The following is a 21,653-nucleotide window of genomic DNA, read 5'->3' as shown; positions in this document are numbered from 1 at the left end:
TTATACAAGAGTCATGGTGGTCATCACCTTTCCTTTTTACACTTTTTCCTTTGGCAAGCACTTTGTGTTGGATCGATCTGGATATATATATCCACTTGGATGTAGGTTCTCATAAATTATTATTGTTGAGATTACCCTTGAGGTAAAAGGTTGGGAGGCTAAACTATAAGCCCCTATCTTTCTCTGTGTCCGGTTAAAACTTTGAACCCATAAATATCACATGAGTGTTAGCAATTGTGAAATATTAAATGATAGTTGAGTATGTGGAGTTTGCTGAATCAAAGCTCTTACATAGACCCTTCCCAAAAATAAGATGAATTGCAATTGTTTGATGACTAAGAGCATGGTTTGTTAGTTTTCAAGAAAGTTTATGATCTATACTTTAACATGTGAATAGCTTGTTACTTGATCATGAGAAGTTTTATGAGTTGAGCCACTATTATGATATATAATGATGCTAGAAAAAGTGATTGGAACTATGTTGATCAAACTCATGCACTTGCTAGCATTCACACATCATAAATTATTTCTTTTATCATTTACCTACTCGAGGACGAGCAGGAATTAAGCTTGGGGATGCTGATATGTCTCCAACGTATCTATCTATACCTACTATTAAAGGGAATAGGTATTCTTGGTTTGGTTTAGTCCTTTTTGTTTGGTTTATGTTGATGGGCCTTTTATGGGCTTTCTTAGAGAACGCGAAAAATAATTGGGTCAAAATAAATCAACATTGTAGGAATTAAACACAGGACCTCCTGTCTAGCTCTTCGATGTAACAATCAACGACCTATGCTCCTTTCACATTTACTAATCCCAACTCGCTCTAAATATACGAGTGGCAGTCATCATGTTTAGGGCTTAAATAAAGGAAGGATTGTGGGTTTAAATAGAACATTTAAATGGACGTGGCTAATTAAATAAAGGATTATGGGTAAACCGATGGAATAACTAAAAGAAAGATTGTGATCTTAATAAATTCTACATGAAGGATTTGAGGTAAAAAGGTAGAAAAATTAAAAGGAAGGATCTGTAGGCCCAGTGTGTTGGGCTACTAAATTAGAAAAGACAGGATTTGATTCCCGACTAAAACGGGTGAGGAGGTCATGGTAATTAATGAAAGAATTATACTTAAATGACATTAAAAAGGATTATCTTAAATGGAATCCATGGGAGATTATGCCCTATAAAGAAAATATGAACACTGCTAAATTGCAACATATTTTTTATGTTCATTTTGTAGAAGGATGTTGCGTTGCAGCATGTTCTTCATAGTGAATCCGATGTTGTGGGACATTATGCTTGCACAAAACATAAATTTTTCCCGTTGCAACGCACGGGCATATGTGCTAGTAATTTATGAAGTATTCATGCCATGTTTACAATAGTTTATATGATTTTGGTATGATTTGATTAGAACTAACCCGGACTGACGTTGTTTTCAGCGGAACTACCGTGGTGTTGTTTTTGTGCAGAAATAAAAATTCTCGGAATGCGATGAAAATCAACGGAGAATTTTTCTGGAAAATATAAAAAATACTGGAACAAAAATCTACCGGAGGGGAGTCCCGTGGGCCCAACGAGGGTGGGGGGGTGCCCACCCCCTGGGGGCGCCCCTGTGCCTCGTGGACTTCTCGTGGGGCCCCCTGACCTGTTCTTGATGCCAACATCTCCTATAAATACCCAAACCTCCAAAAATTAACCTACATCAGAAGTTCCGCCGCCGCAAGCCTCTGTAGCCACGAGAAATCAATCTAGGCCCTGTGGCACCCTGCCTGAGGGGGCCATCATCACCGGAGGGCATGGAGGAGGATCCCGGAGAGGCCATCATCACCATGAAGGCCAAGGACCATAGGGAGAACCTCTCCCCATCCAGGGGGCATGGAGGAGGAAGCACAAGGGGGAGAACCTCTCCTCCTCTCTCTCTCGGTGGCGCCGGAGTGCCATCGGGAGGGGAATCATCATCGCGGTGATCGTCTTCATCAACATCACCATCATCATCACCATCCTCATCTCTTTTACGTGGTCCACTCTCCCGCACCCCGCTGTAATCCCTACTTGAACATGGTGCTTTATACCACATATTATGATCCAATGATGTTTTGCCAACCTATGATGTTTTGAGTAGATATCCTTTGTCTTTGGGTTGATTGATGATCTAGTTGGTATGAGTTGTATGTTTTATTTTGGTGTTGTCCCATTGTGCCCTCCGTGTCGCGCAAGCGTGAGGGATTCCCGTGATACGTCTCCAACGTATCTACTTTTCCAAACACTTTTGCCCTTGTTTTGGACTCTAACTTGCATGATTTGAATGGAACTAACCCGGACTGACGCTGTTTTCAGCAGAATTACCATGGTGTTATTTATGTGCAGGAGCAAACGTTCTCGGAATGACCTGAAATTTCACGGAGCCACTTTTCATAAAATAAGAAAAATACCTGCAAAAGATGAAGGCCAGGGGGCCCACCATCTCTCCACGAGGGTGGGGGCGCACCTGCCCCCCTAGGGCGCGCCCCCCTACCTCGTGGGCCTCCTGTTGCCTCTCCGACTCCAACTCCACCTCCATATATTGAGTTTTGGGGAGAAAAAAATCAGAGAGAAGAATTCATCGCGTTTTACGATACGGAGCCGCCGCCAAGCCCTAAAACCTCTTGGGAGGGCTGATCTGGAGTCTGTTCGGGGCTTTGGAGAGGGGAATCCGTCGCCATCGTCATCATCAACCATCCTCCATCACCAATTTCATGATGCTCACCGCTGTGCGTGAGTAATTCCATCGTAGGCTGTAACGCCCGTATGTAACTTGCCATATTTGTATTCCAATTCTTACCATTTTCAGCTCTAAGTTATGATATTTCCTCGTGTTTGGGTTTTGCCTTTGTTTTGCTTTTTTCCATGTCATGCATCGCATATCATGTCATCATGTGCATCGCATTTGCATACGTGTTCGTCTCATGCATCCGAGCATTTTCCCCATTGTCCGTTTTGCATTACGGCACTCCTATGTCCTCCGGCGTCCCCTTTTGCCTCTTTTCGTGTGCGAGTGTTAAACGTTCTCAGATTGGACCGATACTTGCCAAGCGGCCTTGGTTCACTACCGGTAGACCGCCTGTCAAGTTTCGTGCCATTTGGAGTCCGTTTGATACTCCAACGGTTAACCGAGGAACCGTAAAGGCCTCGTGTGTATTGCATCCCAACACCCCTCCAAAGTGGCCCAAAACCCACCTAAACCCCCTCCATCCTCTCGGTCATTCGATCACGATCGCGTGGCCGAAAACCGCACTCCATTTGGAGTCTCCTAGCTCCTTCTATGTATAAATAGGCCTCCCCCTCCGAAAATTCGGGTCCAAACCCTAGCCTTCTTCCACCCTGCGCCGCCGGACACGCCCGGTCCGGCCGGACACGTCCGCCCCGCCGCGCCAGCGAATCGCCTTCCGCCACATGTCTCCGTCACCACCTCGCCGCCGCTGGCCCGCTCAGCCCGGATCTGGCCCCCGCGGGCCGTACGCCGCGCCCCGCCGACACCGCGCGCCTCCGCCGCCCGCGACCGCGCCCCGCCGCTCGAGCCCTCGCCGCCGACTCGCCTCGCCGCCCGGCCGCCGTCTCGCCGCCCTGCCATCACCGCTCGCCGCCACCTCGCACCTGGTGTCGTGCCTCGTCGTCCGCGCCTCGCCCCGCGCCGGATCCGGCGAGATCCTGCCGGAGGAGAGCTCCCCGGCGCCGGATCCGCCTCCCCCTCCTCTCCGGCGAGCGCCACCTTCCTCTCCGGCGAGCTCGCGCCCGCCTCGGTTCGCGGACCCGGCAAACCCTAGATCTGTCCGGAGAGGTCTAATTTCACTAAGTCCTCGTCCATGTTCATTTTTTAAGCATTCTTCATCATGTCATAACTATGCATCCGTAGCTCCGTTTTGCGCGTGTGATATATTGAATTGTTCGTCTGGATGTGCTCTTCATTTTGTTCCATTGCACCATGCTTGTTTGAGTCCATCTTAATGCCTAAGATGTTGTTGCAAGAGTGCTATAAAATGTTAGTTTCTGTTTCTTAACAGATTATGGACATTTGTCATTTTTGCCATGATTATTTTGTGCCTCCTATGAACTTGAGCCCTACATGTGTTTTGGGCTATGTCATGCCATCTTTACAGGGGTGTATGCCATGTATTTTTGTGATCAATGTGGTGACTAGTACAAGCATGCAAAGTAGCTCTCGTGATGTTGCTGATTTCAGGGACTTAGAATTCTTCTAAGTCATTTCCCTGATGTTATTTTTATGCAATGTATTCATGTTGCTACAGAGTGATCCATGCCTCTTTTGAGCATGTTCAGTCAGGATGATTTTGAGATATTGTTATGTTCTGTCCATCCATGTCTTTGTTTGCAATTATGGAGTACCCTAGCATGACTAAATCTTGCTCTACTTTTGCTATAAAATGTTCCTGGCAGATTGTTTACATGTTATTCAATTTTGCCAAGGTTATTGTAGTTGATCATGCATGCTATGAGGTTGTTCTTGCAATGTTTAGCTTCTTGAACATGTCTTCTTGCTGCGTGTATGCTTAGTTTGTCATGCAATGCCTTGTTGTGAGTGCATCGAGCTCGCAAACATGCCTACGTAACTCTGTTTTTGCCATGTCCAGTTTTTCTGCTAAGTATGAATCTGTTAACGAAACTTGCTATGTTTACATGGGTGCCATCATATTTTATGGTCCTTTTTGGCTTTTGGTCAGTAAGGGACTTTTGTTATATGCTTTGAGTAGTTTCATGCCATGCCTTGCTTTCCATGATATGTTCCTGTAGCATGTTGTTATGTTTCTCTAAACATTGCTACCTGATGTTAAATCCTGACATGTTATTTTCATTAAGTCTGTGAACCTGATATCTTTTGCACTTTTGCCATGCTTGTTTGAGCCTGCTATTGTGTGAATTAGCCGTAGCTCATTGTTCATCTTTTGTCAAGCATCTTGAGTGGATCACTGCCATGTGCTTTGTTGCTATGTTAGAGTGCAGTAGCTTAGTTTCTTGTTGCATCTTAGATGGCATCGTGCTGTTAATCGCAGAATAGTGCCATTATTGTCTTGCTTGCCATTTGCAAGCCGTGCATCCAATTCCGGTGATCTTTATATCGATTTCGGCCGAAATCAACTCATCTTTCCAGCGGCGCTCTTGGTTTGCCAAGTTGATGCCTGGTTCAATCTTTCCCTTCCGAAGCACGCATATGCATTGCATTTTACATCCCGCATATCATGCCTTGTTTTGCATCATGTTGCTTGCGCATTGCACCGTGGTTGATTGCTGTTCCCTTTGCTTTTGTTCTTTCTTTCGGTAGAGACGGGAGACGAGTAAGTGATCGAGGAACCCATTGAGTACGCGCACGCGGATCAAGCTTACGTCAACTCGGAGAACTTTGCAGGCAAGATGACCATACCCTCGAAATCACTTCTGTCTTTGCTTGCTAGTTGCTCGCTCTATTGCTATGCCTATGCCGCGATACCTACCACTTGCTTATCATGCCTCCCATATTGCCATGTCAAACCTCTAACCCACCTTGTCCTAGCAAACCGTTGTTTGGCTATGTTACCGCTTTGCTCAGCCCCTCTTATAGCGTTGCTAGTTGCAGGTGAAGATTGGAGTTTGTTCCTTGTTGGAACATGTTTATTGTTGGGATATCATTATTATATCTTGTTACTTTAATGCATCTATATACTTGGTAAAGGGTGGAAGGCTCGGCCTTATGCCAGGTGTTTTGTTCCACTCTTGCCGCCCTAGTTTCCGTCATACCGGTGTTATGTTCCTTGATTTTGCGTTCCTTACACGGTTGGGTTATAATGGGAACCCCTTGACAGTTCGACTTGAATAAAACTCCTCCAGCAAGGCCCAACCTTGGTTTTACCATTTGCCACCTAGCCTTTTCCCTTGGGTTTCGCGGACTCAAGGGTCATCTTTATTTTAACCCCCCCCCCCCGGGGGCCAGTGCTTCTCTAAGTGTTGGTCCAAACTGGGCGATGTCCGGCGCCCCCAGGGCAACCAGGGTCTATGCCAACCCGACGTATTGCCCATCCGGTGTGCCCTGAGAACGAGATATGTGCAGCTCCTATCGGGATTTGTCGGCACATTCGGGTTGCTTTGCTGGTCTTGTTTTACCATTGTTGAAATTTCTTGTAACCGGGATTCCGAGTCTGATCGGGTCGTCCTGGGAGAAGGAATATCCTTCGTTGACCGTGAGAGCTTGTGATGGGCTAAGTTGGGACACCCCTGCAGGGTTTTGAACTTTCGAAAGCCGTGCCCGCGGTTATGGGCAGATGGGAATTTGTTAATGTCCGGTTGTAGAAAACCTGAGACTAAACTTAACTAAAATGAATCAACAACGTGTGTAGCCGTGATGGTCTCTTTTCGGCGGAGTCCGGTAAGAGAACACGGTCTCGTGTTATGCTTGAACGTAAGTAGTTCTAGGATCACTTCTTGATCATAGATTCTCGACCGTGCTTTGCCTTCTCTTCTCGCTCTCATTTGCGTATGTTAGCCACCATATATGCTAGTGTTTGCTGCAGCTCCACCTCACAGCCTTTTCCTACCCATAAGTTTAAATAGTCTTGATCGCGAGGGTGTGAGATTGCTGAGTCCCCGTGACTCACAGATTACTTCCAAAACTAGATACAGGTGCCGATGATGCCATTCCAGGAGATGCAACTGAACTCAAGTGGGAGTTCGATGAGGACTCAGGATGTTACTATGTTTCCTTTCCAGACGATCAGTAGTGGAGCCCAGTTGAGGCGATCGGGGATCTTATGCATTTGGGGTTGTCTTTATTTTGGTTTCATAGTCGGACCTTGATTGTATCTGGATGATGTAATGCTATATTTATGTATTGTGTGAAGTGGCGATTGTAAGCCAACTCTGCACCTCTTTCTTATTCAGTACATGGGTTGTGTAAAGATTACCCCTCTTGCGACATTCCTACAATGCGGTTATGCCTCTAAGTCGTGCTCCGACACGTGGGAGATATAGCCGCATCGTGGGTGTTACATAGGCTTGCTGGACGGTGATGGGTTGGATGGGATCTATCATGTAATCGAGTTAGTTTTGTTAGGGTTTGATCCCTAGTGTCCACTATGTTCTGAGATTGATGTTGCTATGACTTTGCTATGCTTAATGCTTGTCACTAGGGCCCGATTGCCATGATTTCAGATCTGAACCTATTATGTTTTCATCAATATATGAGTGTTCTTGATCCTATCTTGCAAGTCTATAGTCACCTATTACGTGTTATGATCCGGTAACCCCGAAGTTACAATAATCGGGATACTTACCGGTGATGACCGTAGTTTGAGGAGTTCATGTATTCACTATGTGTTAATGCTTTGTTCCAGTTCTCTATTAAAAGGAGGCCTTAATATCCCTTAGTTTCCATAAGGACCCCGCTACCACGGGAGGGTAGGACAAAATATGTCATGCAAGTTCTTTTCCATAAGCACGTATGACTATATTCGGAATACATGCCTACATTATATTGACGAACTGGAGCTAGTTCTGTGTCACCCTAGGTTATGACTGTTACATGATGAACCGCATCCGGCATAATTCTCCATCACCGATCCATTGCCTACGAGATTTCCACATATTGTTCTTCGCTTATTTACTTTCCCATTGCTATTGCTATCATCACTACAAAATACCAAAAACATTGCTTTTACTACCGTTACCTTTTGTTACCGTTATCACTATTATCATATTACTTTGCTACTAAATACTTTGCTGCAGATATTAAGTTTCCAGGTGTGGTTGAATTGAAAACTCAGCTGCTAATACTTGAGAGTATTCTTTGGCTCCCCTTGTGTCGAATCAATAAATTTGGGTTGAATACTTTACCCTCGAAAACTGTTGCGATCCCCTATACTTGCGGGTTATCAAGACTATTTTCTGGCTCCGTTGCCGGGAAGCATAGCTCTATTCTTTGAGTCACTTGGGATATATATCCGCTTATCATTATGAAGAACTTGAGAGATCCAAAAACCAAGATCTATCCCTCAACTACGAGGGGAGGTAAGGAACTGCCATCTAGCTCTGCACTTGATTCACCTTCTGTTTTGAGTAAGCTTGCGACACCTACACCTGCTTCTGCTATTCGTTCTAATATGTCGCATGTTATTGATGATGCCACTTCTGCTATGCATGATACTTATGATGAAACTACCTCTATGCCTGATACTACTATGCCACTTAGTGATTTTCTTGATGAACAACTTGCTAGGGCTAGAGAGATTGAAAATATTGAACCTGATGATACTGATGAAAGTGATGATGAAGAATCACTTGTTATTCCTAAGGGTTATGTTTTTTATCAAGAAGCTTCTTTAGCTATTTTAGCTTGCAAAAATAGAAATGAACTCAAAAGGCTATTAGCTAAATGGAGTAAGAAATCTCTAAATGCTAGAATGAAACCTGACCCTGCTTTTGCTACTTCACCTATCTTTGTTACTAATAAGGATTATGAATTCTCTGTTGATCCTGATATAATTACTTTGGTTGAATCTGATCCTTTTCATGGTTATGAATCTGAAACTGTTGTGGCGCATCTTACTTTAAATGATATAGCTACCCTGTTTACTAAAGATGAGAGAACTCACTACTTTTATATCCTTAAAATATTTCCGTTCTCATTAAAGGGTGATGCTAAGACATGGTTTAATTCTCTTGATCCTGGTTGTGTGCGTAGTCCCCAGGATATGATTTATTACTTCTCTACTAAATATTTCCTTGCTCATAAGAAACAAGCTGCTTTAAGGGATATATATATATAATTTTGTGCAAATTGAAGAAGAGAGTCTCCCACAAGCTTGGGGAGGCTTCTCCAATTACTTAATGCTTTGCCTGATCATCCTCTTAAGAAAAATGAAATACTTGATATCTTTTATAATGGACTAACCGATGCCTCCAGAGATTACCTGGATAGTTGTGATGGTTCTGTTTTCAGGCAAAGAACACCGGATGAAGCTGAAATTCTATTGAATAATATGTTGACAAATGAAAATAATTGGGCTACTCCGGAGCCAATTCCTGAGCCTATTCCTAAACCAACTCCGAAGAAGAGGGGTATTCTATTTCTCAGTCCTGAAGATATGCAAGAGGCAAAGAAATCTATGAAAGAAAAATGTATTAAAGCTGAAGATGTTAAGAATTTATCTCCTACTGAAGAAATACATGGTCTTAATTTACCGCCTGTTGAAGAAACATATAATCTTAATCCATTACCTATTGAAGAAACTCATGGTCTTGATAACCCGACACGGGTAGTAAAGGTAAATTCTCTCTACAGATATGATAAAGCTGAAATCCCATTTACTAAATTTGCTAGCCCATGCTTAGATGAGTTTGATAAATTTATGGCTAAGCAAGAAGACTTTAATGCTTATTTTGGCAGACAATTGAAATACAATTCAAATATGCTTGAACACTTGGGTGATTATATGGCTAATGTTAAAGGTGAACTTAAACTTATTAGTAAACATGCTTCTATGGTTACCACTCAAGTAGAACAAGTACTTAAAGCTCAAAATGATTTTCTCAATGAATTGAATGGTAAGGATAATGATAATGTTGTTAGAGTTATGACTAGAGGTGGTAAAATGACTTAGGAACCTTTGTATCCTGAAGGCCACCCTAAGAGAATTGAGCAAGATTCTCAGAGAAATAATATTGATGTACTTAGTTATTCTAAAAAGAAGAAAAAGAAAAATGATAGGACTTTGCATGCTTCTAGTGAACCTATTACTGAAACACCTGAGAATCCAAATGATATTTCTATTTCTGATGCTGAAACACAATTTGGTAATGAACCCGAAACTAGTAATAATGTTAATGATAATGTTCATAATGATGCTCAACCTAGTAATGATAATGACATAGAAATTGAACCTGCTGTTGATCTTGATAACCCACAATCAAAGAATCAATGTTATGATAAGAAAGACTTTCTTGCTAGGAAACATGGTAAAGAAAGAGAGCCTTGGGTTCAGAAAGCCATGCCTTTTCCTCCCAAACCATCCAAGAAAAAGGATGATGAGGATTTTGAGCGCTTTGCTGAAATGATTAGACCTATCTTTTTGCGTATGCGATTAACTGATATACTCAAAACCAATCCTTATGCTAAGTACATGAAAGATATTATTACAAATAAAAGAAAGATACCGGAAGCTGGAATTTCCACCATGCTTGCTAATTATACTTTTAAGGGTGGAATACCAAAGAAACTTGGAGATCCAGGAGTATCCACTATACCATGCTCTATTAAAAGAAACTATGTTAAAACTTCTTTATGCGATCTTGGAGCCGGTGTTAGTGTTATGCCTCTCTCTTTATATCGTAGACTTGATTTGAATAAGTTGACACCTACTGAAATATCTTTGCAAATGGCTGATAAATCAACTGCTATACCTGTCGGTATTTGTGAGGATGTGCCTCTTGTAGTTGCAAACGTTACTATTTTAACGGACTTTGTTATTCTTGATATTCCCGAGGACGATAGTATGTCTATTATTCTTGGAAGACCCTTTTTGAATACTGCAGGGGCTGTTATTGATTGCACTAAAGGCAATGTCACTTTTCATGTTAATGGTAATGAGCATACGGTACACTTTCCGAGGAAACAACCTCAAGTTCATAGTATCAACTCTATTGGAAAAATTCCATCGATTATATTTGGAGGCTTTGAATTTCCTCTTCCTACTGTCAAGAAGAAATATTATATTCTTATTATTGGGGATGTGCATATCCCCGTTGAGGTAACATAGTGTTATTCGAAATTTCTCCGGTTCCATGTTATTCGGAATGAGTTCGTTAACAAGACCTGATCAACCTTGTTAGTGGATTCCTTTTGATGATCATGAGATGGATGGAACTAGAAGGCACAACCTTCTGTACCCCACTTTTACTTTCTGTTATTTATATTAAATAAAATAAAAAATAAATATTTTTCTATCTGTTATCTGATTATCCGTGCAATATAAAATACCTCGAAAATAAAAGTTCTACAAATGCCCTGAAATTTAAATATGATTTTTTCTAGAATATTTGAGAATATTTGGCACAAAGAACACAACAGGGGGGCCAACCACCTGCCCACGAGGGTGGAGGACATGCCCTACCCCCTAGGCGCGCCCCCTCCCTCGTGGGCCCACGGTGGCCCTCCTCCACTTATTCATGCACCCACACACTTCATCTTCCTCCCACAAACACGAATATCCAGCTCAAGCACGAGTTCTAGCTCATCTTGCTGCCATTTTCGATCTCCTTGCTCAAAGCAGCTCTCACAAAACTGCTTGGGGAGATTGTTCCTTGGTATGTGACTCCTCCATTGGTCCAATTAGTTTTTGTTCTAGTGCTTTATTCATTGCAAATTTTTGCTGCTTAGGTGACCCTATTCTTGAGCTTGCATGTCAAATTTATATGGTCAAAAGTAGTTTTGATGCATGATATAGGCTCTAGGCACTTGTAGGAGTAGTTGCTATCAATATTATTGAGTTTGGTTTACTTTTATTTTGAAGTTACTAAAAAATTTCAGAATTTTTCAGAGGAAGAAATATGCTTAGGAAAATGTTCCAAGGTGGTTCTTCAAGGAAGCAAGGACCCAGGCTTGCAATGCGTGATGCTGATGACGAGTCACCAAGAGACGCTCCAGTGCGTCCTTGTGAATGGCCTTCTGAGAACTTTATGGATCGAGCGGGAATTAAGGAAGAATTCAACTTATATTTGCGTAACGCTGATCTTGTGAGCTTCGAGGAAGAGAAGTGCAGCCAGTATCACAACCTCGCCAGTACCTTTGTGAGGATGTTTGAATTTTCAACTTCACGTAATTCTCCAACTGTCCTGTTTGATCTTTACGATAATTCTTACACTATGGACTTAGAGGATTTTACCATTGCTTGCAAACTTCCACAATGGGGTAGTATAAGGGATCCGCGCAAATCTGAATTTAGAGATTTTCTTACTAGCATAACTGTGGGAGAATCTAGAGATATTACACAAGCTACCATAGGGAGCATTCACTTTCCTGCTATACATTATTTTGCTCTCTTCATAGGTAGATGCATAAATGGTAAAGATGAGGCATGTCACATGTGTGTCCCTGACCTCAGTATTCTTAGGAGTGCTGTGTTAGGAGACAAATCATATAATTTGGGAGCCATTGTTGCACGTAGGTTGCATCTTAATAGACTTAATGGAGATTACTTTGGTGGAATTTATGCAACCCGCATAGCTAATTTTCTTGGTATAGCCATACGCGAAGATGATATTGAATTACCTCCTGCTTATCTAGATTTTAATGCTATGGTTCACCACCAGTTTGTCGAGAGGAACGAATCACCTCTCCAATATCGACTAATCTTTGACAGACGTCGTGTTGTCCGTATTACTCTCCCTGCCCCTGCCTTCTTTGATTATCAGGCAAGAGGAGGATATACTATTACCAGAGAGGAGGCAGATGAGTACGAGAGGAGAGAGGAGGCCGCTCGTCGCCATGCTGCAGCTCAGCAGGTGATAGCTGCTGCATCGCAGTACGACCCCAGCCACTATTATGGATACCCACCAGGCCAGCCGTGGCCATAGACCAACTTAGGCCAAAAGCCTAAGCTTGGGGGAGTACGTATTTCCCACCAACATTACATTTATGTTCACACACTCATTGCTAGATGTCGGTGCTCATACTTTTTCATTGTATCATCCATGCTAGTTTATTTCCCTTTTTATGCTTTCTTCTTGTGTGTTTAATAAACCTTAAGAAAAACCAAAAAAATTAGTTGTAGCTTTTAATCAGTTTAATTTCCATGCTTGTAGTAGTAATTAAAAAGAAAACCCAAAAATATTTCATGTTCTTCTTTTGCTAGTTGGGAGCTTTCCCGTGTAAATAGTTTTATTTCTTTTCTTTCCTTTGGGGGTCAATAGGAGAAGACCATAATTAAATTGTTGAAGTGGCTCTTATATGCATTATTGTTCATCTGACAAAAGAGCCCATATTGCCTTGTCTTCTCCTATTTATTGAATGCCTACAGATTCCAGCTTAGTCCAATGCACGTGCACTATTATTATTATTCACATCATTCGATCGTGCAAGTGAAAGGCAATTATGATGATATATGATGGACTAGCTGAGATAAGAAAAGCTGGTATGAACTCGACCTCTTTTGTTTTTGTAAATATGATTAGTTCATCGTTCCTGATTCAGCCTACTATGAATAAACATGTTTGCAATGACAACTAGAGATCATAGTTTCTTGTGCCATGCTTGATTAGCTATGAGTTATAATGGTTTACCTTGCGTGCCAACATGCTATTAAAATGGTTATGATGTGGTATGATAGGGTGGTATCCTCCTCTAAATGATTTAAGTGACTTGACTTGGCACATGTTCACACATGTAGTTGAAACAAAATCAACATAGCCTTCACGATATTTATGTTCATGGTGGATTATATCCTACTCATGCTTGCATTCAGTGTTGATTAATTTTAATGCATGTTCATGACTGTTGTCGCTCTCTAGCTGGTCGCTTCCCAGTCTTTTGCTAGCCTTCACCTGTACTAAGCGGGAATACTGCTTGTGCATCCAATCCCTTAAACCCCAAAGTTATTCCACATGAGTCCACTATACCTACCTATATACGGTATCTACCTGTCGTTCCAAGTAAATTTGTATGTGCCAAACTCTAAACCTTCAAATAAATATCCTAGTTTGTATGCTCGAATAGCTCATGTATCAACTAGGGTTGTCTGTATCTTCCATGTTAGGCGGGTTATTCTCAAGAGGAGTGGACTCCGCTCCTCACTCAAGAGATAAATGGCTGGTCACCGGGATGCCCAGTCCCATGCTTTATGCAAACTAAATCAAAATAATTACAAACAAAACTCCCCCTGGGACTCTTGTTAGTTGGAGGCACTCGTTGTTTCGAGCAAGCCATGGATTGATGCTTGTTGGTGGAAGGGGGGTATAAACTTTACCATTTTGTTTGGGAACCGCCTATAATGTGTGTAGCATGGAAGATATCGCCATCTCTTGGTTGTTATGTTGACAATGAAAGTATATCGCTCAAAATATTATTCACCTCTGTTTCAAAACCGAGCTCTGGCACCTCTACAAATCCCTGCTTCCCTCTGCAAAGGGCATATCTATTTACTTTTATGTTGAGTCATCATCCTCTTATTAAAAAGCACCAGTTGGAGAGCACAGCTATCATTTGCATTCATTACTGTCAGTTTACATTGAGTATGACTTGACTGGATCTTTTTTACCATGAATTACAATGTCTAGTCAGTCCTTGGTCTTTAAAGCTGCTCTGCATTTATGTTTTGCGGTCTCAAAAAGGGCTAGCGAGATACCATCTTGTTATATCATATTATGATTGTTTTGAGAAAGTGTTGTCATTCGAGATTTATTTTTATGGCTCGCTAGTTGATTATGCTATTGATATGAGTAAACTTGAGACCTATGCGTTATTGTGAATGTGGTTAGTTATAATCTTTGCTGAAAACTTGAATGCTGGCTTTACATATTTACAACAACAAGAGCAAACCGAGTTTGTAAAAGTTTTTCTTTATCACTTTCAGTTTATCAACTGAATTGCTTGAGGACAAGCAAAGGTTTAAGCTTGGGGGAGTTGATACGTCTCCAACGTATCTACTTTTCCAAACACTTTTGCCGTTGTTTTGGACTCTAACTTGCATGATTTCAATGGAGCTAACCTGGACTGACGATGTTTTCAGCAGAATTACCATGGTGTTATTTATGTGCAGGAGCAAACGTTCTCGAAATGACCTGAAACTTCACGGAGCCACTTTTCAGAAAATAGGAAAAATACCTGCAAAAGATGAAGGCCAGGGGGCCCACCATCTCTCCACAAGGGTGGGGGCGCGCCTGCCCCCTAGGGCGCGCCCCCCTACCTCGTGGGCCCCCTGTTGCCTCTCCGACTCCAACTCCACCTCCATATATTGAGTTTCGGGGAGAAAAAAAAATCAAAGAGAAGAATTCATCGCGTTTTACGATACGGAGCCGCCGCCAAGCCCTAAAACCTCTTGGGAGGGCTGATCTGGAGTCCGTTCAGGGCTCCGGAGAGGGGAATTCGTCGCCATCGTCATCATCAACCATCCTCCATCACCAATTTCATGACGCTCACCGCCGTGCATGAGTAATTCCATCGTAGGCTTGCTGGATGGTGATGGGTTGGATGGGATCTATCATGTAATCGAGTTAGTTTTGTTAGGGTTTGATCCCTAGTGTCCACTATGTTCTGAGATTGATGTTTCTATGACTTTGCTATTCTTAATGCTTGTCTCTAGGGCCCGAGTGCCGTGATTTCAGATCTGAACCTATTATGTTTTCATCAATATATGAGTGTTCTTTATCCTATCTTTCAAGTCTATAGTCACCTATTATGTGTTATGATCCGGTAACCCCGAAGTGACAATAATCGGGATACTTACCGGTGATGACCGTAGTTTGAGGAGTTCATGTATTCACTATGTGTTAATGCTTTGTTCCGGTTCTCTATTAAAAGGAGGCATTAATATCCCTTAGTTTCCGTAAGGACCCCGCTGCCACGGGAGGGTAGGACAAAAGATGTCATGCAAGTTCTTTTCCATAAGCACGTATGACTATATTCGGAATACATGCCTACATTATATTGACGAACTAGAGCTAGTTCTGTGTCACCCTAGGTTATGACTGTTACATGATGAGCCGCATCCGGCATAACTCTCCATCACCGATCCATTGCCTACGAGCTTTCCACATATTGTTCTTCTCTTATTTACTTTCCCGTTGCTATTGCTATCATCACTACAAAATACCAAAAACATTGCTTTTACTACCTTACCTTTTGTTACCGTTATCACTATTATCATGTTACTTTGCTACTAAATACTTTGCTGCAGATATTAAGTTTCCATGTGTGGTTGAATTGACAACTCAGCCGCTAATACTTGAGAGTATTCTTTGGCTCCCCTTGTGTCTAATCAATAAATTTGGGTTGAATACTTTACCCTCGAAAACTGTTGTGATCCCCTATACTTGCGGGTTATCATCCCGCTGTAGGGTGTTGCAATACATTCATGATTCGCTTATAGTGGGTTGCTTGAGTGACAGAAGCATAAACCCGAGTAAGGGGGTTGTTGCGTATGGGATAAAGGGGACTTGATGCTTTAATGCTATGGTTGGGTTTTACCTTAATGATCTTTAGTAGTTGCGGATGCTTGCTAGAGTTCCAATCATACGTGCATATGATCCAAGAAGAGAAAGTATGTTAGCTTATGCCTCTCCCTCATATGAAATTGCAATGACGACTATCGGTCTTGTTAACAATTGCCTAGGACAATTCCGTACACCGATCCATCATTATTCCACACTCGCTATTTATAATATTTAGTAATATATTCTAACTATGATAACAGCACCTACTTTCATATTTTAGCTCTCCGATATCATGCAAAGTTATCCTCTTCATACCCACAATGTAGTTTTATTTCTCGTTTCTAGTTGGAAGCAAACGTTCGGTGTACGTAGAGTCGTATCAGTGGCAGATAGGGCTTGAGAGAATATTGATCTTACCTTTAGCTCCTTGTGGGTTCGACACTCCATACTTATCACTTCCACCTTTGGGAATTGCTACGAGGATTCCCTGCACTTGGGGATTATCATAGCTCACCATCGAAAGTTGTGCTCCGGGAAGAAGGACCAGGTGGCACTGTTTAATATTTAGCACGATAATGATATAGCCGATCAGGCAAGGAAGGAATTGAAGGATTACTTAAACTTGTAAGCAACGAAAATTACTTAGGGTTATCGAACCGGAATGCGCAATCGGTTCACATAACGGTGTTCTTGGTTGACGACAACCCAGAACCCAGGAAAATTGGAATCGGTGAGAAATAACAGTTGATGTAGAACCCATAAAAAGTTATGTAGTTCCATGATATTCTTGAGATACGGGGGTATAATACTCGACGGTGGATCAAAGTAAAGGTTGGACAGGTGCAATGATCTGCAGAAGACAAGTACTTCAACTTATCCAATAAATGGTATTTAAAAGGAGAACATGGCCGGAACCATGATTTCAAAAGGCCAGATCCCAGATATAAGATGAAATTATACCAAGGGAATATTTAATTGAAGAGAAGCTTTAATGATACGATCTACATCATGTCCATGGGCATGAACACAAAGTTCAAGGTCGACTCCCACTTCTCCAATGCATAACCTTTCATTCACTTCTCATTTTCGAAGAAGTTGTAGTGTTAAAATTTTATCTGGCAAAATACCAGAAGAGTATGACTCGTGAAAACTTTTGAGTTCACACATATTAAGGAAGGCATAGGTTCAACCCATCGGGGTATCGTGGAAACATATACCACAAACATCAATAGTAAATATTGTTGGGGAACGTAGCAATTTCAAAAAAATTCCTACGCACACGCAAGATCATGGTGATGCATAGCAACGAGAGGGGAGAGTGTTGTCCGCGTACCCTCGTAGACCGAAAGCGGAAGCGTTAGCACAACGCGGTTGATGTAGTCGTACGTCTTCACGATCCGACCGATCCAAGTACCGAACGCATGGCACCTCCAAGTTCAGCACACGTTCAGCTCGATGACGTCCCGCGAACTCCGATCCAGTAGAGCTTCACGGGAGAGTTCCGTCAGCACGACGGTGTGGTGACGGTGATGATGTTGCTACCGACGCAGGGCTTCGCCTAAGCACCGCTATGATATGACCGAGGTGGAATATGGTGGAGGGGGGCACTGCACACGGTTGGGAGAGATCAACTGATCAACTTGTGTGTCTAGAGGTGCCCCCCTGCCCCTGTATATAAAGGAGCAAGGGGGAGGCCGGCCGGCCCTCTATGGGCGCGCCAGGAGGAGTCCTCCTCCTAGTAGGAGTAGGAGTCCTACTCCTACTAGGAGGGGGAAAGGAAGGAGGAGAAGGAGAAGGAAGGAGAAGGAGGAAAAGGGGGGAAGGGGGGCCGGCCCCCTAGTCCAATTCGGTTTGGGCTAGGGGGGCCGCGCGCCCTGCCTCCTCTCTTCCACCACTTGGCCCATGAGGCCCATTACTTCTTCCTCGTATTCCTGTAACTCCTTAGTACCCCCAAAAATACCCGAATCACTCGGAACCTTTCCGATGTCCGAATATAGTGGTCCAATATATCGATCTTTACGTCTCAGCCATTTCGAGACTCCTCGTCATGTCCCCGATCTCATCCGGGACTCCGAACTACCTTTGGTACATCAAATCACATAAACTCATAATACAATCGTCGCCGAAACTTTAAGCGTGCGGACCCTACAGGTTCGAGAACTATGTAGACATGACCGAGACACGTCTCCGGTCAATAACCAATAGCGGAACCTGGATGCTCATATTGGCTCCTACATATTCTACGAAGATCTTTATCGGTCAGACCGCATAACAACATACTTTGTTCCCTTTGTCATCGGTATGTTACTTGCCCGAGATTCGATTGTCGGTATCTCAATACCTAGTTCAATCTCGTTACTGGCAAGTCTCTTTACTCGTTCTGTAATACATCATCCCGCAACTAACTCATTAGTTGCAATGCTTGCAAGGCTTTAAGTGATGTGCATTACCGAGAGGGCCCAGAGATACCTCTCCGACAATCGGAGTGACAAATCCTAATCTCGAAATACGCCAACCCAACAAGTACCTTTGGAGACACCTGTAGAGGACCTTTATAATCACCCAGTTATGTTGTGACGTTTGGTAGCACACAAAGTGTTCCTCCGGTAAACGGGAGTTGCATAATCTCATAGTCATACGAACATGTATAAGTCATGAAGAAAGCAATAGCAACAAACTAAACGATCAAGTGCTATGCTAACGGAATGGTTCAAGTCAATCACATCATTCTCCTAATGATGTGATCCCGTTAATCAAATGACAACTCATGTCTATGGTTAGGAAACATAACCATCTTTGACCAACGAGCTAGTCAAGTAGAGGCATACTAGTGACACTCTGTTTGTCTATGTATTCACACATGTATTATGTTTCCGGTTAATACAATTCTAGCATGAATAATAAACATTTATATGATATGAGGAAATAAATAATAACTTTATTATTGCCTCTAGGGCATATTTCCTTCAAATATCACCAGCTCGAAAGCAGAGCATGGTTGGCCAAATCAGATAATAGGATTTACCAATGGTATTATGTATCAGGGAAAAGAACTTCTCGAGGTTTTCGTATACGAAGGATGCTGTCGGATAATAATCCAACAAGGGGTCTTATGGTCTACAACGGAGCTGATGTGAGTATCGGTACTCTATCAAAGGAAGAAGGAATGCAAGTGCATCGGATTATAGAAACAACTGACTAATTCAAAGCTCAAATGCAAAGGAATTATGATTTCCAAATAAAGGGATCAGAAGCCAACGGTTTGATTAAGAATGCTTAAGTTGAATAGACTTAGGGGTAAAATCGACGGCAATTTTATTGGTTGAGAACCAGCTCTTGTTCAAAATGATGTCTGAGCCGGAATGATGAATTCTAGGATTCAACTGAGGATCGCGAGCATCCGCAACATATTGAATCAACGGACTCAAAATGATAGTGACAAAGGATGCCAATAAGATTACTATACTTATCAGATTAACCATAACGCGAGCAAGCAAGAAATTCAAGAACAAAAGGTTGTTGAGGATTTTTGAAAGATCCAATGGTGTTTTGAAGACTTTTGTGAAACACATGAACAACTGGGGAGAAACAAACCCTTGGTATGTGTGAGGATTAAGTTATAGGTGCAGTCAGACGATAAGGAACTGCAAGGGAGTAGGTACAAAGGATTCTCGGAACAACAACGACTATTTCAGGGTATCTTGTAATATAACAAGAGCAACTGGGGATGAATGTAAGAATGGCAAGGGCATGTAGTTATGTATATGGGTTGACTGTGGAAGGGAATTGCACACGCAATGAGTACAAGTTCTCGGGATAACATCGGAGAGTATCTTCGGGGTCTGCTGATGAATCAAGCCATCATCTGGAATGAAGGGGCCCTCCGGGAGGAAGTAGTCACGAGAACCTAGAGTCAGAGTTAGTAAAATCATTTAACCCGAATAGAAGAGAGATCAGAGTCCCAGAGTATAGACGAGAAATAAAAGATCCTAATACCACCCAATGGCGACGTGGGCCTGTAAGCCACACAACCATGTTAGTAAAAGTTTTTCAGTGACTAGACTCAACTTCGGCCAAGGAGTTGGAAGGGGGATTCCTAAAGGCAGTCAGCTCTGATACCAACTTGTGACGCCCTCGATTTAACCATACACTAATAATACAGGAAAATGTGTACGGTCAAGATCAAGAACTCACAGGAAGATATCACAACACAACTCTAGACACAAATTAAAATAATACAAGCTTTATATTACAAGCCAGGGGCCTTGAGGGCTCGAATACAAATGCTCGAAGACACAAGAGTCAGCGGAAGCAACAATATCTGAGTACAGACATAGGTTAAAAAAGATTGCCTTAAGAAGGCTAGCACAAAAGTAGCAACGGTCGAAAAGGCAAGGCCTCCTGCCTGGGACCTCCTAACTACTCCTCAAAGTCGAACTCCATGTAGAAACATCCTCGGGATCCTCTGGCTCCTGGACTCCGGCATCTGATTGCGACAACCAGATATAGGAAGGGGGAAAGGGGGAGCAAAGCAACCGTGAGTACTCATCCAAAGTACTCGCAAGCAAGGATCTACACTACATATGCATTGTTATCAATGAAATGGATAGTATCTATGGATTGAACTGCTGAATGACAGAATAAGAGGGGGATAGCTAGTCCTATTGAAGACTACGCTTTTGTCAACCTCCATCTTGAAGCATGTAGAAGAGAATAGATGGTAAGTTCACTGTACCAAGTTCCTCTCCTCGTCGCCCTGTGATAGAGCGATCACCGGGTTGTATCTGGCACTTGGAAGGGTGTGTTTTATAAAGTATCCAGTTCTAGTTGTCATAAGGTTGAGGTACAACTCCGGGTCATCCTTTTACCGAGGGACACGACAGTTCGAATAGATGAACTTCCCTGCAGGGGTGCACCACATAACCCAACATGCTCGATCCCTCAGGCCGGACACACTTTCCTGGGTCATGCCCGGCCTCGGAAGATCAACACGTCGCAGCCCTACCTAGGCACAACAGAGAGGTCAGCACGCCGGTCTAAATCCTATGCACGCAGGGGTCTGGGCCCATCACCCATTGCACACCTGCACATTGTGTACGCGGCTAGTAAGCAGACCTAGCCTCCCTAATACAAGAGCAGGTGTTCCAGTCCAATCTGGCGCGCGCCGCTCAGTCGCTGACGTCAAGAAGGCTTCGGCTGATACCACGACGTCGAGTGCCCATAATTGTTCCCGCGTAGTTGGTTAGTGCTTATAGGCCAGTGGCCAGACTCAGATCAAATATCCAGATCCCGTTAAGTGTTTTATTTTGAAGTAACCGCAGATGCCGACCAGGGGCCAGGCCCACCTCCCACCTAGGTGGTCTCAATCTGCCCCGTCGCTCCACCACAAGGTAACAGTAGGGGTCGTAGGGAACCCAGGCCCACCACTACCGGGATGGAACCACCTGTCCTTTCAGCCCCCCACATCGGAATCACTTGCG

This window comes from Triticum urartu, chromosome 5, assembly GCF_003073215.2.
Source record: "Triticum urartu cultivar G1812 chromosome 5, Tu2.1, whole genome shotgun sequence".
Lineage (NCBI taxonomy): Eukaryota > Viridiplantae > Streptophyta > Magnoliopsida > Poales > Poaceae > Triticum > Triticum urartu.
Note: the sequence above shows the minus strand (reverse complement) of the source record.